The 7,280-nt window shown below is 46.7% G+C and overlaps 1 protein-coding gene across 1 annotated transcript in view; it reads left to right on the top strand.

Annotated features, from left to right (window-relative positions):
• The first annotated feature begins 5,182 nt into the window (after positions 1-5,182).
• The window catches only part of FGF1 (fibroblast growth factor 1), a 95,112-nt gene continuing 93,014 nt past the window's right edge, over positions 5,183-7,280 (top strand). The window contains exon 1 of the mRNA XM_006776990.2: positions 5,183-5,580. The gene's annotated coding sequence lies outside the window, so the exon portion shown is untranslated. The remainder of the gene's footprint in view (positions 5,581-7,280) is intronic.

The raw sequence follows: 7,280 nt of genomic DNA, 5'->3' as shown, positions 1-7,280 counted from the left end.
CTTGAGGTGGGAAAGGGGTGTGGGAGATGCGGGAAGAGACTGGACAAAAATCGTGCACCTATGGATGAGGACAGTGGGTGGGGAGTGAGGGCGGAGGATGGGGTGGGAACTGGAAGGAGGGGAGTTATGGGGGGAAAAAAAGAGGAACAAATGTAATAATCTGAACAATAAAGATTTAATTATAAAAAAATGTTCTAAGATCATTGTATTATTACAAAAGAAGATAAAAATACCAATTGGCATTAAACTTTGATAAATCAAAGATACCTATTTTGATATCTAGGATAACCTCTAAAAGAATAGTAAAAAAAAAAAAAAGGAAACAACTTCTAAGATTATAGAGGGGAAAATAGAATATCCAACCATTCCAAAAGCAGGCAGGAAAGTAGAATAAAAAGAACACAGAGCATGTGAGATAAATAAAACATTTAACAAGATGGTAGGTTTAAATCCAAATATATCAGTAATTACACTAAATGCAAGTTAACAAAATACTTCAATTAAAAGTCAGAAAGTATTAAACTGGGTAAAAGAACCTATATACTCTTTATAAGAGACATCTACAGTTTTAAAAATGTTGAAATTAAATAAATGGTGGGAAATATATTAATATTGATAGTACATGTTAATATCAAAGTAGATTTTAAGGCAAAAAGCATTACTACAGCTAATGAGGGATACATAATGATAAAAAGTTCAATTGTACATACCTTATAAGGCTGCTTTAGAAATCTGAAGCTAAGATTGACGAAGACCACAAGCAGAAGTGACCAGACAACTGAGTAAGGATGGAGATTATGAGAACAAGATTAGCAAACTTGACCTCATGGACATATATAGACTATTGCACCCAACAACCACAGAATTCACCTTCCCCAAATATTTATGACTCCCCACTTTCCAAGCAAATAAGAGGATTGAAATTCCCCACCCCATTGAATGCTAGGTGTGGCCATCAAACTTGTTTTGGCCAATGAAACGTGAGTAGAGGTAACTTCCAGGTGCTGGTGTGTTAGTAAGCATATCTCCCCTTTCCCTCAGTCTGGGTCCTTGATTGAGAATGACAGGGAGCAGAGCTTGCCAGCCAACCTGTCAATGGACATGTTAATGTCAATGAATGAGAAATAAATAAACCGTTGTTACTTTAAGTCACTGTCATTTGGGGATTATTTATAACCACAGTATAACCCTGTCTATCCTGATTAGCACTGGTACAAAAAGAGAAGGACTTTTTTTTCCAGCCACAGAGGTGACCCAGTTTTGAAAGAGTGATGTGTTCTGGTGAGTTCACTGTGGCTTAAGCTCCAGGGAGGTGAGGTGGAAACAGGGCTGGGGCAGTCAGAGCAGCGCCCAAGAAGAGCCTGTGAAGACTGGCTAGAGGTAAGTTTGGAAGCGCTTGGACTTAACAATGAGACATGGATATTATGCTGGAAGTTCAAGGATTTCTAGAAGTGGTGATGGATGAATATTGGTAGTAATGGAGAGGATGAGCTGGGGAGAATCTAATCAGGCGAAAGGAAGAATTTGGGTAGAAAGCCCATCTCAATGAACATGTTATAGGGTTTTCTTCTGCCCCCTAGAGGTAGCTGTGCTTAAGAATTTGGTGAGAATTTCTCCAGGAACTGCATGTACATGCAAATACACACATAAACCAGTTTTAAAAACACAGATCAGATCAATTATATTCTATCTGCTATGCTGAAATTTTTTCTATTAATAGTACTTCATGGTTATTTTCAGCAGCATCTCAAAGAGATGTGCCTCTTTCCTTTTATTGGCTGTTTAGTATATCATTGTATAGCTGTACCATAATTAAGTAACCATTCCCTGTTAACAGGCATTTAGGCTGTTTTCACTAGTACAAACAATGCTTCGGTGACCATTTTGTGAATGATATTAATACATTAATGTATTTTTTCTATAGACAATAAGTCCAGTTTTGCTACCATTCTAATGGTGGAAATTTTAGGCTAGTGACAGAAACACAACTAAGACAGGCCATTTGAGGCCATGATTTTAGTTAGGAGGTGCCCCATATGGCTGGATTAGTATCTTAAACACAGTGGACACTGAATAAGGATTTGTTTAATGGATGAATGAATGAATGAACAAATGAATCCACATGCACTGTAGACACTTGTTGGGCCTGCCCTGCCCTCATCTGTAACAGGATTTCTCAACCTAGACACTACGGACTTTTAGGGCTGGACACTTCTTCATTGTGGGGCTGTCTTGTACGTTGTAGAATGTTGAGCAGCATTCTGGCCCTGACCCAGTAGGCGCCACTAATACAGTCCCAGTTACAGCAATAAGAATGTTTCCAGAAATTGCCAAGTGTCCCCCGAGGAAACATGGCTCCTGGTTGAGAACCACTGATTTATAATATGGGTTGTATTTGTCTAAGGGCAAAGGCCCTTTCTAAAAACAACCGACCATAAAGTTTGATCCCATTTCTACCCAATTCTCCCACATTAAAATGACCTTTCTTCATGGATGTTCACAGAGATTCCTGAATGTCTTATTCTTGGTCCAGATTTCACTTCTCTAGGGCCACCTGGCACGTCCCCCATGAGTTAGGTCAACCTCATTATACATTGTAAATCCGCATTATGCATTCTCTAATTTCCAAATACCCCTCCTTAAAAGTACTTATCAAAGTGAATTCTTACATTTATTGCAGTAATTATTAAATTATTCTGTGTCCCTCACTCAACTTCCTAGAATTTGGCATCTTACCTATCATTTTTTTGTTCACCATTTTTATACCTAGTGCCTGAAACAATGCCTGACACATATTAGGTGCTCAGTGTGTGTTGGATGGATGGATGGATGGATGGATGGATGGATGGATGGCAGCCTGTAATTAGTCAGCACTAGGGTATAGCAGTCTTTACCCACTTTTGCTCCTGTGCCTTTTAAAAGAATTTTGAAAAGCAACGTTACCTATACCAACATTTACAAGTTGGTATGTTAAAGTTCATCATTAAGTCCATATATATTCAAGATAACTTCCAGCATATTGTCATACTGGAATTTAAAAATTAAACTGTGACATCATTCTTTAAATGTACCTATTAATTTGTTATCCTTTCCAATATTTTCTACATTTGCTTTCACAGTACTGTTCCTCAAGTTCAAGGGATGGAAGAAACAAGGCTGTTAAATAAAAAAAAATTCCTTAAATAATTATTAAGGGGAGCTGAATTAAATTATTAAAGGAAGCTTCCAGTTTGGGGCCTGGACCTGGAGATTTTTACATTTGGTGCAATGGCAACTTGGCAAGACTTGTGAAGCGTGTGAACCCAGACACATTCTCAGGCAAGCCAGCTTGAGGGAAGCGTCCCTATAGAAATCGAGAACCTGGACGGTGATTCTCTAAAACGAATCCTTGGTGTGCCCCTTGGAAAGTCTTCAAAACCATCACCCTGGGGGTAATGCGGCCTAGTGGCCTGCAGAGGGCAGTGTTGGACAAGCCGTTGGGCTCCATCTCAGGCTCGCCCTCAGGTTAGCAGAAAGGGCAACTCACTTTGAACGCTATGGGGGTGGGGGTGGGGGGGGGCAGCCTGGGCGGCCCAGCCCTGTCCTCTCCGCGGTGCGCTGTGTGCACAGTGAATTATTCACAGGAAACCGGGAGAAGGAGGCCGGAGACGCTCCATTCTGTACCTAGAATCACTGCCTGGGACTGTAAACAGATGAACACCTCATTCACTCTTTCTCCCCTTCGAGAATTGAGTTTGGGGGGAAATATTGAGGACTGAAGTCAAGGGACTGAGTCAACCGTGAGGTTTTTGCTTTTCCTGTAATGAAAGGAAAGTAACAGCGACATCTCAGTAATGTGTTGCTTCAGGAGACAGTGAGCCAAGGGCGAGAAGCGTCTGCCCTGGAGTCAGACAGGGAGGCTCACCTTTGGAAGAGCCTCTGCCTCCCTGATGTCAATCAGAACAAGGCAGCCTTCCTCACGGGCTGTCGTGAGGACGAGGGGCACAGTGCAGGAAAGGTGGGCAGCATATGACAGACATGTGGCAGGAGCTCAGTAAGTAATGGTGATGATGGCGAAGGGCATGACACTCCATGGGCACTTTGCCAGGCAGGAGTGTCTTCGAGCTTTCCATTCCGGTCTGAAGAGGACGGATCGGAATCAGGCTGTTCAATAACTGTCTTACGTTTTACAAGCCTATGAGTTAGAAGCAGAAACAGCCGGAGGAGGAACGCAGAGTCGGGGGAGTCAACGTTGGAGCCTAGCTCCTTGACACTGTGCCTCCCAGGGCCGGGGTCTCCCAGGGCCGGGGTCCCCCACCCCAATGTTGCTAAGAGGGTCTGAGTGTCTAAAGCAGTGTGTCCATGACGGCCCTAAGTATGTGGACTAGATGACGTGTGGCCACCTCTGATTTGAATATCCTCTGCCTCCCTGATGTCAATCAGAACAAGGCAGCCTTCCTCACGGGCTGTCGTGAGGACGAGGGGCACAGTGCAGGAAAGGTGGGCAGCATATGACAGACATGTGGCAGGAGGTCAGTAAGTAATGGTGATGATGGCAAAGGGCATGACACTCCATGGGCACTTTGCCAGGCAGGAGTGTCTTCGAGCTTTCCATTCCGGTCTGAAGAGGACGGATCGGAATCAGGCTGTTCAATAACTGTCTTACGTTTTACAAGCCTATGAGTTAGAAGCAGAAACAGCCGGAGGAGGAACGCAGAGTCGGGGGAGTCAATGTTGGAGCCTAGCTCCTTGACACTGTGCCTCCCAGGGCCGGGGTCTCCCAGGGCCGGGGTCCCCCACCCCAATGTTGCTAAGAGGGTCTGAGTGTCTAAAGCAGTGTGTCCATGACGGCCCTAAGTATGTGGACTAGATGACGTGTGGCCACCTCTGACATAAAAGCAATTGCTTTGTTCACTGCACTTATCCTCTGTGAAACCTCCAGGAGGGGGGTGAACTAGTGGAAATAAAGTTAGTCATTTGGGCCAATTGCTTGGCTATATTCAAAGTAAGGCTCCAAGCGAGACCCCGCCCCACTGCCTGCCGTGGGGAAAGGTACCAGGGACTAGTTCCGAGGGGCATGGGGACAACTTGGACGAGATAACTGTCCTTTCACCTGGCAGCTGGCCAGCCCCCAAATAGCTCTCGTGTCCAGTCCAAAAATAAGATCACATGGTAGGGGGAGAAATAAATACGCAAGTGCTCGTCCTTGGGCTTCCCGTGGGTGCACCAGCATCGGCCGCACGGACAGGCACCCCAGGAGGGTGGCCTGGGACCCCTCTGCCGCCTCCTCTCCAGGCTCCGAGACGGGGAAAACAACCTGTACCGGGGAGGGTGTGGCATGTGGCTGGCACCCAGCCCATCTCTTGGGGCTCCCTTGAGCTCCACTCACACCAGAGAAGGAGCAGGAGGGAGAAGACAAGCGATCCAACAGCCTCGAATCCTCCTTTTGTTGAAGGACACTCCCTTCTGATGGCGAATGGAAACTCCCTTCCTGCTGCAGCAGCCGGCCGGCCCAGGTCCGGGTAGGACAGGGTGGCCGCTGTAGACTGTTGCGGCTGCCGTGGCCCCAGAGAGAAAGTGCCCCAGAGCCAAAGCAGAGAGGTGAGTACATCCGTTTCTCCAAGGGGCTCAGACTGCCCTGGACTCTGCCGGCTTCAGGCTTGCCTCAGCATGAATGCTCTCCCCAACCCTCCCCCCTCCTCCCCGATCTGAGTCTCTGTGGCAGGCTTGAGTCCGTGATGGATGCTGGAGTAAATATCCCTGGACTCCCTTCTTGCATTCGGAGGCCCATTTGCTCCCGGAAAGAATGGGGTAGGTCTAGTTCTTAGCGGGGGAAGCAGGAAGCGATTCCTACCGAGTGAATTATCTTTGCTGAGACCCACGAAGACGTTTCACAGGAAATCGTTAGACAAATCCCATTACAGGAGAGTTAATGCTTCGTGTTTAAAAGCCCTGCATGAAGTAGGAAATGAAGGGATGCCAGCTGACTCGTGGTAATTGGGCAAAAGGGGAAAACACGGAAATGGGGTATGTGGAGGTTCCTTTCCCTGCAGCCCCTTCTCCATCTCTTCCTGGCTTCTCAGGGCCCCGCAAAACCTACCTAACAGATCGAAGAATGCTTTTTTTGTTTGAGAACAAAAGGAACAAAACCAAAGGTTTGGGGAGAATTACTCTGTCAGCAGAGTCAAAGCACCAAGAAGAGAAAGATATTTTGCAGAGTCTTGGTTTCTCCTTCTCACATCTGCGCACCCCCAAACCCGTGACATGTACCTGTGCGCATTTAGGGACATGTATAGAGGTCTCCATCACTCTTACACAGGTACCATTATTCCTGGTCGCACACCGCCCCTCGGCTATGGGCTACAAATGTCTAAGCTAGGGATAGGCCTACACAATGCTGGTGGGAACAAGACAACTGCCTGAATAAGTCAGGATTCTTTTAGTAACAATGGACTGAAACCTCGCCTGTGGGGATGTAGGCAAAACAAAAGGGAAATGTTCCCCCTTGTGTGACTGAAACGGCCAGGGCTTTGGTGTGGTAAGATCCAGCTGTGCAGACAGTGGCATCTCGCATCCATCTCCCCATTTTTTGGCTTCGCCTCCCTGTGTCCTATTCTATTCCCAGGAAGACTTATCTATCATGGTGGCGAGACGGCTGGCAGCCAAGTCCAGGCTGACACCCTACTGGCACGGCCATCCTACAGCAGCCCTAGCTACCGTCTCAGGGGCATATTTCACTGAACCAGTGTGGGTACTGTGCCCATCCCTCCCTGGGGCTGTAGCCATCCCTGCCCCAAAACCACATGGACTGAAGGCCATGAAGGGCTGGGTCCCCACAGATGCTGAAGGTGCTGGTCCTGGAGAAGCGGGCAGGACAGCCAACGCTGTGTCTCTGCTGCTCTGTACAATGGTCTCCATTAAGAGTCAAAGCTCTTGCCCTAACCGGCTTGGGTCAGTGGATAGAGCGTCGGCCTGTGGACTGAAAGGTCCCAGGTTCGATTCCGGTCAAGGGCATGTACCTTGGTTTCAGGTACATCCTCAGTGGAGCGTGAGCAGGAGGCAGCTGATCGATGTTTCTAACTCTATCCCTCTCCCCACCTCTCTGTAAAAAATCAATAAAATATATTTAAAATAAAATAAGAGCCAAAGCTCTCCCAACACAACTCCTCCTCCTTTTCTCTCTTATAGCCCCACACACTTCTTGGTGGCAGAGGTTGCAATGTAAGGACAATGATCAGAACAGGTGAGCAGAAGAACCCAGGGCATGGCATTTCTTCTAGAGACCCCTGGCAGTGGGAACT

This window comes from Myotis davidii, unplaced genomic scaffold (assembly GCF_000327345.1).
Source record: "Myotis davidii unplaced genomic scaffold, ASM32734v1 scaffold89, whole genome shotgun sequence".
Taxonomy (NCBI): Eukaryota; Metazoa; Chordata; class Mammalia; order Chiroptera; family Vespertilionidae; genus Myotis; species Myotis davidii.
Note: the sequence above shows the minus strand (reverse complement) of the source record. Positions and strands in the feature narration are given on the sequence as shown.